Consider the following 19,157-nt stretch of genomic DNA (forward strand, 5'->3'; position numbering starts at 1 on the left):
AAAGCTGATGGAAATTGAAAAACAGCCATGAAGGAAGCCAATCTGCTATTTATATCGGGCCGCCTTCCACGGGGCTAAGCTCCATCTCAGTAATGCACTCTAAAAGTGATTGATTAGTCTGTTACCGAGATATTGTCCATCTTAACAGTCCGCGCTCCCTGAAGTGATGAAATTACCGCACTGTACTCTTTGAAAGCATAATAGCAGATTAGGTCAGTGTGATCCATCCGCTCTAATCAGCAGACCTGCAATCGTCTGAAATGCTAAGCATGAAAGCAGGGAGGGGACCGGACTTAGTTCCAGCACACACCACCCAGATGCTAATACCCTCAAAGGTGTGCTTAATGACCTGGGAAACATTACATGCTGGGGTTGCTTAATATGCGTCGAAGTGAGTGAAGACATCTCAGATTGTCTTTTTCTCCCTCTCTCTACTCAAACACTGATGTTCTTTATTGCTGTTTTAACAAATTGTTCAAATCAGTTTCCATCACGTACAGTAAAACACTTTGCCTTTTTTTTTTTTTTTTGCTCCGCTCCACTCCCCCCCCCCCCCCCCCCCGTTCTGCCTGAACCCAGAGGACCCTTAATGTCTTCTGCTGCAGGAGTTGAACCTGTGAGTGAATGGTCTCATGTGTATGCGTACCTTGAAATGGGATTAAAATGAGCGCGGTGACAGGGACAATAAAAAGCTGCCCACAGGAAGAGCAGCATCATTAGAGCACCGACAGAGCTCTGTAACGGATTAACGCGGCCTTATTTCAGTCATTGAATCACCCCGTGTGCTGCTGCTCTCAGTCACTGAGTAAAAAGGTGTTATTTAACATGCTGTAAACGGAACTGGAAACTCTTTTTTTTCCCCATCTAAATCGTAGTAAAGTACAAGTCCTGCACCCTAAAATCTATCTAGTTACAAGCAACATACCTTTTTGGGTTTTGTACGGTAAAAGCTGCTATTTCTGCCAGCTGTGCCGAGTACTTCAGCAATTGGCAACTTTTATGCCTTCTTTAGAGCATCAAATTCATCAAACCTATTAAACAGAATTTGAAAAAATATGTTGAATCACAATAGAAGTATCAAATAAAACAAGATCAAATAAAAAAATGGAAAAAGTTGAATTTAATTTCAATGTGTGAACTGGTTTTGGTGTCAGATGCTAACCCGCTTCTCCTGTTTTTGGAGAATGATCTGAAATATTGATCATATCTACAAGTCTGTATCAGTATTGTATCGATACTAATGTGGATACTTTAGTATTGGCTTCCCTCTTGAAATTTTACTTTATTTCTGTATTGTAGTTTCTCGAGTCCACATAATAAACAGATTTTGCTGTGATTAGCTCTCAAACATTTTTTTACACTACATTTAGAAAACGATGCACACAAATTTGTTTTACTTTTATACTGTTTCTGTTCGTTGTGTAAATATGGACAGAAATTATATTGTAGACATATAAGCTTTATCAAAATTCTCTCCTAGGTTTTAAAATAATTTAAAGGAAAAACCACACAAATGCATAAAGGTCAGAAATTTGAAGATATACTTAAGTAATAAGTATCATATTGTATTGTATCCGTATCAGCGATACTGGCCCTGTATTTATTTGGTATCAAATAGATAAACTATGCAGTATTGAATACATAAAATATCCAGTTGTGTGTTCTTGCTCGTCAGCGGTCAGTTGTCAGATTTGTTGAAATTGCTTAAAGGGGCAGTATTCTGTATCTTCAAGACACAGCAGTAACTTTTAATAGCACAATCAAATAAGAACATCAGTTATTAGAAAATTGCTGTATCTATTAAACATAACTCAAAAGAAATTTGACTTTGCAAATTGATGCTTTGAAATTGGGCCTCTGTCTCTTTAAGGAGTTCCTACTCTTTCCAACACTCCGAGGAGGAGCTTTTGGTAAATAGGCGGAGCTTTGTGAGAGCAAGCATTTAGGCACTCCAGCTACGTTTTTGGTGAAGGAATAACATTATAACATGATGCAAAGTTTAAAAAAAGTCAATTTTACATAATACTCCTCCATTAATAAGGCAACAGCAGCTCAAAACCACTCCTTACAACTAAGATTCTTGCAATATAACGCCACAACACCTAACCTTGAGGCACTCTTGTTAGCAACCTGACGCTACAGCTCCCACAGGCTCAACAGATTTTAACAGGCACAGGTTGCTTAGGACTTAGCATAAACGACATGTAACCCTCCTACCTTTTATTGACCTTTCAGGCTGTTTGAGGTGGTGTAATGGAGCGGGAGATAATCTCTCGATCCAATAGAGCATCATTCAGATGTAGTGGGAATGAGAGATTTACATCATGGATGTGCAGCTAACAAATCTGCAGCAACCGTGCGATGCCACCACAGCGACACTCATCATATCTGTGAATTTATGCAACGTCATGAGCAAGCAAGGTTTAAAAAGGTGCAAATGAATTAAATAACTCACTCCTGCAGATTTGTCACAGCTATAGGTAAAGACTATAAAGCTATCGGTAACGGCAAAAGGCAGAGTGTGATACCAGACATTACATGAACACAACTCCTCTATGCAGTGGGCTTTGTTCATCTTTCTTTTATCAAGCGCCTTCGTGCTCAGATCTTTACAATATAGGGAATCAAAGGCAAAGCAAGTAGGACTGAATTTCATTAATTGCAGTGATTTGTGTCATTGATGTATAGTGAATCCTAAATGTGCCCATGCCTCATACTTTCAGTGTGCCAGTCTGATCCAGTCTAAATAACAAGTACCACTTTATTGCTGTAAGGAGCCCTCAATGTCTCCTCGTATTGAAGATCTTAAAGACAACAACGGGCCATGTGGGGGAAGTGCGACGTACAGCTCACTTACAAGCACGCTTCTCTTCAATGCTACGATGTTGCTTATCTTTAAGAGTGCACGCTTTGCACACAGCGTTTTGTTCAGGGGTAACATCTTAATTTAGTGCATGAGAGGCAATTACTCAGTGGCACCATCTAAAAGAATGAAAAATAATATCACTGGGTGTAATTAAGGAACTGACATTTCTCCTTATTAAAACAGCTAAATGATACATTTAAAAAATTGGGTTTCCCATTTAATGATCTCAAGTTTCAGACTTGTAACATGGAGAGGGATTCAAAAGGTCACTTTTCTTCTTTTATGATAAAATTGAAATCACCTTCTCCCGGACCAACAGATACCCTCTCACTGGCAGTGAAATAAGCAGACACAGGACGTCTGGTCTCCTTTAAAAGGGCTTTTTACATGAATTCCTTTGACACATTTGCTCTTAATGGAGCCACTGCACTTAGTAATTCAGTATTTCAAAGAGCACTCTGTCTCACTTTCCACAAAAGCAAGAAATCATCCATCATTTCTGTTGTTCTGTAGTTAATGAATTTTTCTTTGCCTGCAGTCTCTTACATGCTTTGTGTATTCTTCTATATGGTCAATTAAGGCTGTAGGCATTTCGAATGTTTCAGAATGTCCATATGGTTACCAGTGACATTTGTTTTTGCACTATAAACCTTTTATTTTCATTGTTCTACAGCGGCCCGAAGGATTACTCCCTTTGCTTTTTATAAATCCTATTGAGAAGCTGTGACAAATGGTTTTTACCTTGAATATAAAGATCCACTTCTGTTCTTACTATATGTGGTGACTTATATACAGATATGAAACTATCAATGTACAAAACACCGATTTAGATGAATTTGCCCCTTTTGTGCACACACATTACCATTTCCCAGTGACACGTTTTTTTTATTTCATACTTGTAAACAATTACATTTCACTTTATTTTTCGTAAGTGACTGGTGTTTCAAAGAATGACAGAGCTAAAAATCATTAGAATGTTCAAGTCCATCATATGTTTTTATACATATTGATTTTTAAAGTGAAGACATCTGATGCCATTTTCTAATATTTTAGCTTGTATTCCTTGTTTTAGACACTTGTCATCCTTGTCAGCCAAAATAAATACAATAAACTTTCAGTCCTTTTGAAAATATATATATTGATTTCATATAGCCACAGCTGTTGGCAAGCTTTTTGCTTTCTGTTTTTGTACTTTATTTATCTGTGGTGATGGTTCTCAAGTCTTTAAAAATAGAAAGCCTCTTTGCCATCATCAAAATCTTTATGAAATTCAAGTTCAGGCTCTAATTGGGTCAACACATTTTAAAAAACGTTTCCAATCAAACGAGGCATGCAGAAAAAAATTAAAAGATTACTTTAAAACAAAATCTGTCAATAATGTAAGACTCAACTGTATCTGACAATCAGTGGAAAAATCCATAGAACATTATACTTTTTGAAGGCCCTGTATGTTTGCCAGCTGACATTTTATTCTATTAGCTCATCCAATCTCCTGGCCTTGTTTAATAGGGGACTGGATGAGCAGGCACATAGAGACATTTTCTAGCACAATCAAATAACTATGTTACCTTCAGTTGTTATAATAATGCTGTAAATGTCAAACATGACTTAAAAAAAATGTGACTTTGCAATTTAAAGCCTTGAAATTTGCTTCTGTCTCTTTAAAAAGGCCCTACTCTTTCCAATGCGCCACTTTCAGCATTATATCATCATTATATAAGGGCTGCTCTGTGAGGCGAAAGCTCAGCTGGAAACTACAGATCCAAGGAGGAGCTTTGTGGAAATAGGCGGAGCTCAGGAAAATAGGCGGGGTTTGGGGAAGTAGGTGGGGCTTCGTCCGAACCCCGAATGGTTGTCAAGGGAGATTCATGGATTTCTCAAACATGCATGAAAGAATCAAAGTAACACTCAAGGTATGTATTTGATAAGGCAATAACATTCTAACATGACAACAAGCTTGAAAATTTTAATTTCACATAATACCCCTGTTTTAACCAGAGAGCAATATAATGGAGCAATTGTATCATTTGAAAACTTTAACAAATATTTCTATCAGAAATCTTAAAAATACATGCATTACTTTTACAATTGCCTGTCCAACTCCTTTGCAGCGCAATAATTTAAACAATTAAATATTAATAATAATAAGTTGGATTTTCTTTGTTCAATTTAACTGAAGCATATAATTCTGATCATAATGATGAAAGCAACTGATAATATATGACATCTGCATACACCGTGTTCCAAATTATTATGCAAATTGGATTTAAGTGTCAAAGATTAAATTTTTTGTTGTGCTATTAAATTCATAGATGGTATTGTGTGTCAGGGCTCTTTGAATCACTATAATTAATTTCAGAGAGTTGGGCTGATTAGTTTGTCTAATGAGCTCAATTAAAGGAAATCTACTTAAGAAGGATGTTCCACTTTATTAAGCAGGCCACAGGTTTCAAGCAATATGGGAAAGAGAAAGGATCTCTGCTGACAAAAATCATCAGATAGTGTAGTGCCGTATGACAAGGTATGAAAACATTAGATATTTAACGAAAACTGAAGCATTATCATCATACTGTGAAGAGATTTGTGGCTGACTCAGAACAAAGATGGGTTTGTACAGATAAAGGCACAATGAGGAAGGTTTCTGTTAGACAAATTCATCGGATTAAGAAAGCAGCTGTTAAAATGTCCTTACAAAGCAGCAAACAGTTATTTGAAGCTGCTGGTGCCTCTGGAACCTCAAGGTGGAGGATCCTCCAGAGGCTTGCGGAGCAGGAACCTACTATTGGGCCCCTAACCAGAGCTCACAAGCAGAAACTGTGGCAGTGGGCCCAGCCGTACATGAAGATTAATTTTCAAACAGACTTGTTCACTGATGACTGCTGTGCAGCCCTGGATGGTCCAGATGGACGCAGTAGTGGATTGGTGGTGGATGGCCACCACGTCCCAACACGACTGTGACGTCAGCAAGGAGGTGGTGGAGTCATGCTTTGGGCTGAAATCATAAGGAGAGAATCATTGGTCGGCCCCTTCAGAGTCCATGAAGGTGTGAAAATGACCTCAGCAAAGTATATGGACTTTCTGACTGATCACTTTCTTTCATGGTTCAAAAAGAAGAGCCGAACCTTCCGTAGCAAAATCATCTTCATACATGACAATCCATCATCTCATGCTGCAAGGAATACCACTGTGTCATTGGCTGCTATGGGCATGAAAGGGGAGAAACTCATGATGTGGTCACCATCCTCCTCTGACCTCAACCCTATTGAGAACCTTTGGAGTTTCCTCAAGCAGAAGATCTGAGGGTGGAATGCAGTTCATATCAAACCAGCAGCTCTGGGAAGGTTTTCTGACATCCTGCAAAGAAATTCAAGCAGAAACTTTCCACAAACTCACAAGTTCAATGGATGCAGGAATTATGCAGGTGATATCAAAGAAGGGGTCCTATGTTAACATGTAACTCAGTCTGTTAAGATGTTTTTGATTGAAATAAATTTTGATTTTAGTATATGTGACCACTTAATGCTGCACATTCAAAGAATGACCTTTTGCAGTTCTTTATAATCCATAAAGTGTTTAGAAAATCTGCTGTGCATAATAAATTGGAACAGTGCATTTTGAGTTTTTTATTTTTGAAAAAAATACTGTTCTCATGGGGAGCTTTGTTCAGTAAAATTTGATTTATACTGTAATAGTTCATGACTTGAAAATTATACTGACCACCATTTGCACTGAACATTTAGGAAAATCTGAGAAAATATCACTTGCATAATAATTTGGGGGGGAAATCAACTCAAAAAATGGTGCTATGATGAGTCAAACTGACTAGAAAATGTGAAAAATAAACAGAAACCTTTAGAGAATGTCAGTTTTGAGAATTAAATTAATCCCATCACGAAAAACTGATATTATTTGCTAAATCTAGTCATCTCAGAAATCTTTAAGCTTTGATGGCTCAAAACAGACACAGAGATCAACATTTTATACACTTTTTTTTGTTTCAAGAATTTTGTCTCCTGGCATGGTTGTTTGGGTGTAATATTTCATGTTTGGAGGTTTTATTTTACCAGGCTCCCCCCTCCCCCCTTCAGACACCTGGTGCATTAGCAACCCCCACCGATTTTAGACTAGCTGCTAAGATAGAAGTTCAGACGCCTTCCTATGGGAGTTCAGTTCCCACATGACTCCAGGCCACGGTGTGAAGACAGCGAGGCAAACTCAGTGTGCTCCCGGTTTCTCCTCTGAAGGGGGAATCGTTTTGAGGGGAAGCGCTTAAAGATCAACTAAAAACCCATCATATTTGTTCTGTCTACAGTAAAAATTCTGCGAATACTGAGAATAAGGTGCCTGAGTATTTAACAGCTGGCCCCGCGGAGAGCAATTTCCAACCCTGTTCTCCTGAAAAGTCTTCATGCATTTAAGGTGTGAAATAATTTGACAGCAATCCGGCAGAAGTCGTTCTTTGTCCCAACAATCTGTTTCTCCATTAGGCACCGACATTGAATTGAATTGATTCAAAGTAATTCTATCTGTAGCAAGAGGAAGAGGAGAGAAGAAAAAAAATAGAAAAGGGAGAAATGCCATCTCAGGAAGAAAAAAAAAATATCTCAGCAGCAAATTTTTCAAGGTACCATGGCAACAGATCATTCAGAGAATTTTGATGAGAACAGCAGGCAAAGGGAGGCTGATTACAAGGGAGACAATTTGTTACTCCAATTGCAGGAGCAAAACAGTCTGATTGCATACACACAAGCATTGTGATTTATTCTTCACATGGACCGAAAGTGCAAAAGCACAGTTTTTCCTGCTCCATCGCGGTCCTTCAGACAGAGGATGAGCGAAAGCGGCTGCAGCGCCTCGGCATAGAGATGAAGGGTATCCTCAAGAGCTTGGCGGACACAGACTTAAAAAAAATAAAATAAAAAAATCTCTTTCCAATCACACGAGAGGAAGTGGCAATCAACACAACGCTGCAGCTGTCTATCTTTGGTGGCTATTCTCACCTTCCAATCTCACTCTCTGCTGCTCAGCAAACAGACCACTGTCCTGACAAACATAATCACTTGGAGCACAGATTTAGTGAGCATCTGTCAGTGGGAAATAACGTAAAAAAAAAAAAAAAAAAACACCAACTCTAAGCTGAACACCTTTTTTGGTGCTGAATAGACAACACTCAGCTGCACATTATTAGGTGATGACTGCTCTGTAAAAAGAAAAATCTCCCCTGTGCTCTGGAGCACAATATCCTCAAATATATGATTGGAGACTTTACTTCCAGCAAAGTATGACATAACCCTCCATTCTGCAAAGGTTTAGCCTATGAACTGCAGACAGATTTCGATGTCTATGTAGTATTTACAATGCCTTGAAAAGATAATAAGACCCTTTGAACTTTTCACATTTTACTACATTACAACAGAGGCGCGCAGATACATTTTGGGGGGCGGGTGCTCAAGTGGGAAAAAGAGGAACCTTTTGCTGCAAATGGAATAATTATTACAGGAATTATTAGGATGAAAGAGGCAGTATTATGTGTTTTCCAGGCACATGGTGCCATTTTATAGCACAGCCAAGTAACTGTGTTACCTTCAGTTGTTATAAAAACGCTACATATATCAAATTTGACTTAGAAAAAATCTGACTTTGTAACTTAACACCTTGAAATTGCGCCTCAGTCTCTTAAAAACTCCTGCTCTTTCTGAGACTCCGCCTTCAGGAAGAAGCCATCACAACACCGCTTTATATTAACCCTTTAACAACATATTTACCAGCGTTGACAAGTAGGTAGGCAGTTCCAGCAGGTGTTTGCCAATTGTTGCTGGCTAGTCTGAAGGAGCTGAGCGTGGGAGTCGTGGGAGAGAGCTACTCTATGAGGTGGAAGCTCAGAAGCTTGGAAACCTCAGCTCTGAGGAGCTGTGTCCTGAAGGTGGAGGTAGGTCCACCCAGGCGCTTTGCACAGCTGACTGGTTGCCATGGGAGATTGAAGAGTTTTTCAAACATGCATGAAAGACTCAAAGCAACACTCCAGGTATGTTTTTGATGAGGGAAAAACATAACATGATGTAAAGGCTCAAAAAAGTAGATTTTACATAATACTGCCCCTTTAATGAGATTAACTACTAGTCATGACAACTGTTGATAAAATTATGTCGGGCAGAAATACAAATATGTGGGGCACTGGTAATATAGCCTTTTAAATCCAGAAATGCTCCATTAGGCCACACACTCTACACTGTATAAAACAAAACAAAAATAGAAAGAAAAAGATTTCATAAAGGCACTTTTTTTTGTCCTTTTAGAAAAAAAGGCAGTACTGTCTTATCTGTGCACATCCCTGACTATACTTTTTAACATATTGAATTTAGTATCCTATATGTGACAGACTGACACCATTTGTAGCATGATTAAAAAAGAAATCATGCTAGAAAGTTTCTGAATTTTCACAACTAAAATTCAGAGAGGGGCTCAAGGCATGTAGCAATGTGGTAGCCTTTGGTTTATGAGGATGTCTGAGAGCTTACCTGACCTATCTGGGACTCTTGAATCCGGTGGGATGGCACAGCACTATGCACGTCGGTGGTGACTTTGAAGAAGCGTCAGAGATCCACAGCTCGCACGGGAGAATCTGTTGACAGGACAAATATTAGTTGTACACTCCACGAGTCAGACAAGTGAGAGGCACGTCAATTTAAAACAGACTTGATTTCAGTGCAGGAGCCATACAAAGACCTCATTTAAACATGAGTCAAAGACATGTCTATTCATAGCCATGGCCTACATAGTATCAGACCAAGCAAAGCTGTCTGGGTCTAAAAGTGCTGTAAGTTCAGATTTATTAAAGAATACGAATTAAATTCTTATTTTCAGGTTTGAGTCTGGACACTGTTGCTCATTTTGTGTTTTTTGTTGTTGTTGCTGTTGTACTGCTTAGTCTCTTAGCTGAGAGACCTTAGAGGCCTAAGGTCTACACTTAGGCCTGTAAAAACATCTTAAACCAAACCTAGGAGGACTGAAAGAGATGAAATCAGTTGGTCATTGTTAAGAAAATATTTAACAGAATGTCCTGTTATTTTCCAAAAGTAACTTGTCCAGATTGATCTTTCTTAGCACAGGTTTGGATAAATGCTGTTTTTAAAGCCCAAGGTGGGGGACCACCTGATAACACCTAAAAACACATTAGCTACTCATTCATTGCAGGCGGCCAAGCCAAATGAACTGACACTTTAGAAATATGCTCATTGCTTGAGAATCTTAAGAATGTGCAACATCCTAATTAGGTTTCGTAAGATAATACCAAAAACCTGAACCGTGGCACCTTAATTGCAGCTAACAAGCAGCAGAGAACGTCAAGGTCTGTCATATGCCAGGCGTTACTGTGCTGAACTACAGAGAGGGACTCATGAAAACGAATTAGTCGGACAGCATATCGCTGTGGCATTGCTGATGGAGTTGCAGCGCAGGGAAATGTCAAGCATGTATCCGCAGTAAGGCATTTCTCGTCTCCGGATGCATCTGCCGTGCGAGCTTGTGTAGGTGACTTTCAAGGCTCTGCGCCACGATTTTGTGCTGTAGAATAGAGGAGTGGTAGGGATCAGTGGGTGTATGAAATAGAGGCTAGCGAGGCTGAGATAAAAGGAGGATGCTGGCAAGCACACAGAGGATGGGTGGCAGTGACTAAAGGCCCAACCTGAGCACAGCAGCACCGCAGAGCAACCCGCGTCTCTTCCTCTCAGGGGCAACTCTGATGGAGTGTGTTATCAGCGCGGGCAGGCAGGCTAAATCGCTGGTTGAGTAAAGGTTAGAGCTACTGGTCTGTTTCTCTGCCCGTGATGGCAGGCAGGTGAATGTCAAAGCCGCCTGAATCACACTGGGGGGGGGGTACCCAGTGGGGGCACGGGGTGAATCAGTCCCAGGAAAGGCATAGATTTATGTATTACTCGTGCTCAATGGTGCAACACTTTATTAAGCCGAGCACTTCATCTATGAGCAATATGTCATCCATGGAGACCATTGGCGGGGGGTTCTGGATGTTTTCTATGCCGAGAGCTGTGATTGTAGGTGGGTAGTTTGCGCCGAAGTCTGATCTTTAAGTTGTTAAATTAAACTACGCGCTAGACTGACCACATCACAATGAATTAGTTTAGTGCAAGCAAGTTGAAGTCTGCAGCGCATCACTAATGCCCCACCTCAGAGAGATGATGTTAGCTAGACGTAAGAAGACAGAATATATTGGGGCTTTTTTTTCCTCCAGAAGTGAAAGGTCCTAATTAGTACTGTGTTCCACTTTCTTTACTAAATAAAAGGCGACAACAAGGCACAACCTTTATCACTTATTTAGTTTTTTCTTTAAGTGGCTGTCAACACTTACTGTATATGAGCAGTAATGTTTGTTAGCAAACACTGTGTAGTCATTTGTACACCTTTCACCACATTTGTAAAGCCTAAGCTCCATATCCCACATTAATATTACTTTTTTCTTTAATATATATATAGATTTTTTTTAGCAAATCAGTTCCAATCAGCATGTAAGTCTTGGGCAACCCATTACCTGACGCCGCATAAAGAAGAAATTCAACAGTGCAAATAGAAGCAACGAATGCCAGGTGCTTTATTTATTTTCAGTATCAATGATTGTTATTTATAAAAACCCATTTCACTATGTCATTCAAATTAATCCTGGTTTTCAAACTCAGTCTATTTCTCAAATTATATTAAAAGGTTTTCTGTGTAAGGAAGCCCAGCAGGTTGCATCGAGTCGCTGACTTGCAGCATTCACTCCTCCTGGTCGAGAACACATGGCGACAATCACTTGCGTTTAACTGAACAAAAAAGCACCAAATTCTGCAGCACATCTACATGTGAAGGTTGTCAAAGTCAAGTTAGCATAACAGACCTACTTCCCTCTCCCTCGCTGTTGTTGTTGTTGTTGTTTCAATTAAAACGTTTTACTAACCTTATAAATGTGATACATTTGGACCTTGTTCTCTGTTGACAAGTAGTACCAAAGCACTGTGTCCCTCTTTCTTTTGTGTATCGTGTGTGCATTGAAGATTTAGCATGCTATGTTGACAAGTTGACAGTAAAACCAATGATAGTCATTGTTGGTGAGCAGTTTTTCTACCCTCCAAAAGGGGGGTGGGATTTTGCACGGTTGTCAAGTTGTAACATGTCTGTAGACAGTAAAAAGAATTAGTCTAAGCACGGAACCCTGTGGTACGCCACAAGTGATCCTGCAGTGTGAAGAATCATCATTCACATGAACAAACTGGAAGCTGTTGGACAGATAGGATTTAAACCAGCCCAGTGCTGTTCCTTTGGTCTCGACAGCATTGTCAAGCTTCACTGAGAGAATATTGCAATAGTGTGAAAAGCAGCACCGAGATCCAACAAAACCAGAACAGAAACCAGTCCAAGAGAGGCCAAGAGAATATCATTAGTGTCTTTCACAAGTGCTGTTCAAGTGCTGTCATGAGCTCTGAAACCCGACTGGAACTCTTCAAACAGGTTGTTACTGTTTAGATGCTCACAAACTCGATCAGTAACTATGTTCAAGGATTTTAGATAAAGGGATATTAGATATAGGTCTGTAATTCATTAAGTCATCTTGATCAAAAGAATGTTTCTTAAGAAAAGGTTTAATTAGAGCTATGTTAAAAGCCTGTGGTATGTATCTGTTTGCTAAGGACACATTAATCATTTCTAAGATGGGGGCAGTAATCAAAGGGAACACAATTTGGCTGGGCCGGGGTTCAAAACGCAAATCAAAGGCTTAGAAGGAGCTGATTTCTTTTCATAACTTAGAAAGCTGAATTGACACAAAACAATCCAAACACATATCACGTTGATAAATGCGATTTTCTTTTGTCCGTTTCTGTTGTGCAATAGGTCTTGAATTTCATTAACAGTGGTCTGAAAAAAGGCCTTTAAAAGCCTTAAATGTGAGTTGGTGAAACCTGCAGAATCCCTGGTGTGTGTGTAGGCGTGTGTGCGCGAGTGAAGACTGTCACGTATCCGCAGTAAGGCATTTCTCGTCTGAATCACACGGCAGATGCATCCGTGTGTGGGTGCGCGCGCACGCGTGTGTGTGTGTGTGTGTAAATGACAATGTTTTTGGGTTTTTTCCTGTTTTCTATGTCGCAAAACTGTCGTTATGCATTCGATGGTGATTTTGTATCAAACTGGCAAGCCTGCAGTTGTAGGATTATAGTGCTACAATAACATGACTCATTGTGCAATATATGCCTTCGGGCTCCTCTTCTTCTCGGTTTTATGGCTGGTTGCAGCAGGAGAAATAAAATTGTAAATACACAATGTTTTGTTTCCAACTGGCACAAAAAGTAGATCTGGGACTTGGCTATAATTGAGACAATGTTGGATTCCAACAGTACATCTGCCCAGCATTGAAGGCAGTCTGCTCAAGGTTCCCTCTGAGCAGAAATCCCCCAGCACCGGAGATTTTGTGCGATATCGCAGCCTTGAAGCTCGCTGTTCTTTCTTTCGGGGCATCCTTTTGTTTGAGCATTTTTGCAAGATAAGCGAGAAGTAAGTTGGAGAACAGCTGTTTTGTTCTCCGTACTTGTGATTTTAAACGGGACTAGCGAATGAGGTGAGTGCAACCGCTCGCTCCGGTTTCTCCGCTGACAGGCCTTTATCCATTAATCCCTCGGTTGGACAAAAGTGCTTGAGGTTAAACAGATGTTGCTGCTCTCTTCTCGGAGGAGTCAAGTGTGTACACAGGAAGAGAGAAGGAACTGGAGCCCTACAGCACCTGCAGCTCCACGACTTCAAAAGATAACGCTAAGCATTTTGAACGTTTCCAACCCCAAAGCGCCGTCTCGCCATCTTTCCTGCCACTGTCATTTTAACTCGACTTTTGATGCGGACCGTTTGCTGTGATTCCCTGTTAATTTCCCCCAGGGCCGATCATTCAGTATTCGATACCTTGTGTTATTCAGCGACAACTGCAGATCGAGAGATTGAGATGTCACTCCTTGATCAATATTACCAGAGCTGAGAAGAATGGTGGGTTGCAAAAATCATCCAAAGATGCACAGCAATATCTTTTTGTGTGCGCGTGTGTGTTTATGTTGGTTACAAATTTAGCTCAACCTCATACAAAAGACTAAGCAAATGGGCTGGAATCTCCTACTGGAAAAGTAGTGAAGTGATAAATTATTTCAGAGCAGGCAACTGGTTTATTTAACACAAATTGATCCATTACCTTTCCTTAAAAAACATATCAGAATTGTTATGGTTAAAAAATAAACCTACTATATTCGGGTTGGAAAAAGTTCATTGTATTTTTGACGCGTGGAAAGATCAAGTCTCCAATACTTCCGATTACAAATGACATGATCAAACGTAAATCAAATCCAAAGCAGAGACATTTTTAAGAGACGGTGTGAGGGAGGGAGGAGTATTATTGCAAAATTTTACTTCTATGAGCTCTAAATAATATTATGTCATTCCCTGGAATGACATAACAGTATCTGGAGTGTCGCAATGATTCATTCGTGCATGTCTGAGAAATCCTTGAATCTCCCATGGCAACCATTTGGTGGTTCTTAAGTGCTTGCTCATGCAGTCTGCAGTCCTTCTCTTGGGTCTCCCTCACTCAGCTCCTCCAGACTAGCGACAGCAGCAACTAGCAAACACCTGGTGGATCTGCGGGTCCACTGAGCTCATCATATGAGCCACTTCTTAGTGCACGGCACCTAAGAGCGGCTGTCAGCGGCATAACGGAGAAGCATTGTTGTGATGACATGCTGAAAGAAGAGTGGTGGAGAGGGTAGGAAGTTCTTAAAGAGACGGAATCAATTTCAAGATGTGCGTTACAGCTATGGTGCGAAGTCATTTTTCTTTCAAGTAGTTTTTGATATATTCAGCATAACTGAAGGTAACTTAATTATTTGACTTTGCTATATAAAAAAAGGACACTATGAGCCATTTAAAGTACAAGTTTTCGCATTTGGATGAGACATTTAAGGGTAGAATTGAATACGTTTTGTCTCCTTCCTGCTCCTCTTCTAAATGGATATGAAAGTTTTGTTTATTATGTCTGGTTATCTCGGACAATTAAATCAGAAAAAAGGTTTACGACAATACGTGGACAAAAGCGGACACAGCAGACGTGATCAAAGCTACCTAAGAGCGCTTCGGCCTTATCAAGAGAAAAGAAGCGTGCCTCTCTTTTCCCCCTCGCACCGCATCTCTAACGCAAAGAGAAGGTATTACCGTCTTAATTTAGACAACCTGTGATCCATTTTAATGAGCCGTTCTCCTCAAAGCATATGTTTAGCAGTTACATATCTCTATGAAGCACCGAATGTACTTTTAAAAAAAAAACAACACACACACACACACTCCTCATGACACGGACAGACATTGAGACATTCATCATTACTAAAACGAGACAGGCGTTGTTAAATGCGGCAGATGGTGTAGCAGTCAAAGAAAGGATTTGCACAGGCATCACGTTTCTAAACCAAATATGCTGAGTTTACATGATTTATGTCTGATTAATGTCTTTAAGAGTTGTGTTGAGAGACCCCCCCCCCAAAAAAAAGGGAGAAAAACTGCAGCTCTGTAAAACAGAGTGTGATTAGCGGCAAGGACTAATGCTTGTTAGTGCTTTTCCAGTATACATTAATTGGTAAAGGTTGTCAGTGTGAAGCATGAGGGGGAAGATCAATTGGTGTTTAATCCTGTTTGGGTTTAAATGCGCAGGGACTCTTTTGAGCAATTAACTCCAGGAAGGATGGCTGAGACACTGTGAAATCACTTTACACACCATGACAGTAGAACTATTCAGAAATGCATCAATACGAGCAGAAAATGGAAAAGGACACAATTGATTTGACAGACGCGAACACTGAAGTCGTTTCTTTCAGAAAACAAGAGCAACGACTCAAAAGTCTTCCAGAAACAGAACGGCTGCGTTCTGTTTCCCCCCCCCTGAGTCTTTTCTTGAAATTGAGTCGCGCAAGTCGAGTAACTTTTTTTTTTTTTTTTTTGAGTCCTTGGTGTTCAAAAATGGATTGCTTTCATATGACCGTCACATTAAAGTGTTTGTCAGTCAAACAGATGTGTTTTTCTCCAAAGGAATGGCAGCCTCAGCTGTTTCTGCAAAGGCTGCAGAAAAAAAAAGAAACACTTCCCATATGGAAGACAAAGCTCTGGAGGAAACTATGGATCATTCCTATCTGCTGAGAGGAAATAATCAAGATTGGTGTCACGGAAATGCTTGGAAGGGGTAGACCTTTCTTTGAAACACATAAGAGGCTTTTAAAGTCCCAAAACAATAAGCTACTTCAGTAGTTTCTGTTCAAAAAAAAACCTTGCTCAACTACTGAAATCGAGTAAGGTTTTAGTAACACAAAAGATGTTAATATACCATTGACATCTTTTGTGTTAATGTCATATTAATTTTGGACTTTACATTAAATATTTGAACAGTTCTTTTTTTTTTTGATGCGGTAGCTGAAATGATTTTTAAGAACATGAACTGTTCACAGTCTGAAATGTTTCTGTAGCTGGGACTCCAGCTGACAGTTCCTGTATTTAAGTTGAATTATTCCAACTCAGTCATAGATAAACCACATGTAGGGCTGCAACTAACAATTATTTTAGTAATCAATTATCCTATTGATTTATCAGATTTATTTTTTTTTTAAATCGGCACAATCTGCAGTTTTCGTTTACCCAATGAAGTCTATTTGTACAATATTATAAATACATTAGAAAATGCAAATTAATTCAATTCCTTTTTTTAAATAAGAAAATAAATATTGTATATATATATACAGTTTATACATATACATATATATGTGTTGTACAATTATGTTTCAGCAAATGCTCTGTTTTAACTATATTTACTCCAGTTAATTGATAGCTAAATTAGTTGACGGCTATTTCAACCACTGAGTAATCACTATTAATAGCGACTAATCATGATTAATCTGAGGAATCTGAGGAATCTGATTAATCGTTTCAGCTCTCATCCACACCGGGTGAGAATTATGCATACAGCTTCATTGACACTTGAATAAATTCTGGGTAGATATTCAATCTCTTATCAGAAAATGCAGAACTCATGTAAAAGTTGTACATAAACATCTAAAAGCATTAAAGTTGTAGTCGGTGTCAAGTAGCATTCCAGCTTCCCAAGCTCAATTTTCTTTTGATTGTCTTAGAAACGCTCTTTGGAAAAATCAGTAGGTAGGCAAATTGTACATGAATAATTTAGAGCCATGTTCCACAGAAAAATCCACAAATAGATGAGTCTGCGAATACTAAACCACGGCGGCCATTTTAGGCAGAAGAACAGACCCTCAGAATGATAGTAAACCTCCATGATGAACAGCTGGTCTTTCTAGTCAGAAAGCATCTTCACTCTTTCAAACGTTTTGTCATTGTTGTTAAATAGCTCAATCTTTTGGCTTGTCCAGTTTGGTTGTCGTAAACTTCCTTTAAGACGTTGATTTTGCCGTGTATGTTGATATAACACTTGATTCACCGTGGACAACAACGCTGGCGTTCTCCTGTCAAAGAGCTTGCTACAAGAATAAGAGTATTTCTTTTCGGTCTTGTCTTAAAGGATACATTTTTTGCTCCCTTTTTCACGAGCTGACAGTCTTGTGAGGTTTTATGAAATATCTGGCAGGCCGCGGTAAAAACAAGACTTACAGACAGCAAAACGGCTCCTTCACAATGCATAAATTTCCACCTCTTTTCATAGCAGCCGCATTCGGGGTGTGGTAAGGCAAGCTTGATTCAAACTCCAACATCTTTTCTACAGGGAAAGCCTGTTTTAAGATCACAAGAGCTCAATTGAAGACATTTTACTCATGTAAGTGCATCAGAAGACTTTGCTAAAAACCTTACACTAGAAAACACAAACTTAATTGCATTTTTTCCAACTATAACCGGCCTGTATGAGCTTATAAATATCAATTTCTGAGGTATGATTTGTGTTTCAAATGAATAGTGTTGTACTTAAAAAAAGAAAAACCTAACACAAGATCTACAGTACCTTAGCAATAATACCCATTGAACTTTTCCATGCATTGTCACATTACAACATTGTATTATATTGAGTTTTCACATGATAGATCAAAACATGACGGTGCATTAATACTAAATGGAAGGACAAAAGTGAATGAGTGTAACCTGTCATGTCTTAGTTCATGGTCATGTCTTAGTGAATTTAATTTACTCGTTGAACAGAGCTCTGTGAGATCTTCACAGGATGACATGTTTGTTTTAGAAGCTGACCCTAAACGTCTTCACAACTATTTCCTTAAACCGTGTGCTGGACGAATCATCAGCAGCATCTTTACTGAAGTTCTCCAATAAATCTCTGAGGCCTTCACAGAGCATCATGCTGAGATTACATGTAAGTCGGATTTATTTAGGGTGACCAAACGTCCTGTTTTCCTCCGGATATGTTCTGTCGGACAAACCGGACAAATAAACTTCCTTCATACCGTCCCGGTTTCAACAAATGGGTGGTGGATAGAACCGTGCACATAGCTGACGTGTGTGTCTGTGTGTGTGACAAAGATGCCAAAGATCACATGGAGACCAAAAGTATAAAAAAGGCCGTTCAGAGTGAGAGGTCATCTATTGATGGACTGAGAATGAAGTAGACGGAAACTAAATACTGGAATAGTCCGCAAACATTTATTTAAGTGTTTTTGCTGCTTTTTATTTTAATGTTTGCATTGAATATAAGGTCAGATTTTTGTGTAATTTTTGTCCAGGTTCACCTAAGAAATGAACTATTATTGTTTCAGGTTAATATAATAGGCTACACAAGAGTAATTATTAGGTATGCACCAATATGGAAATTTGGACCGATATGGTACCCGATATATTTACCGATATCATATTATATGTATTTCTCCACACCTTTGACACTGTCAGCAATACTGATACTGATGCCAATATAGACATACTGCGCATCCCTGGTGACTATTTCTAGTATTTATGTACTTGTTGTCTTGTGAACTATTTTAACCATATAAAAATAGTTAAATTGAGAAGGCCCATTTCAAAAGTCTTCTTTAAGTAAACAAAGTTTGACTGAAGCGTTTCAGGGCTGGTTCGAGTGATTTCCTTTTTAGAAATCACAATTGTGTCACCAGGCTTTATTTCCACTGCATTTTTTTAGGGGTGTCAGATTAAATACAAATGCATGCCACACTTCCCAGATTTATTTGTTTAAAAAAAACAAAACGAACATAAAAACAGATGTCTTCCTTCCTCTTCACATATATGCAGCATAACTTTGTTT

This window comes from Xiphophorus hellerii, chromosome 18, assembly GCF_003331165.1.
Source record: "Xiphophorus hellerii strain 12219 chromosome 18, Xiphophorus_hellerii-4.1, whole genome shotgun sequence".
NCBI classification, from domain to species: Eukaryota; Metazoa; Chordata; class Actinopteri; order Cyprinodontiformes; family Poeciliidae; genus Xiphophorus; species Xiphophorus hellerii.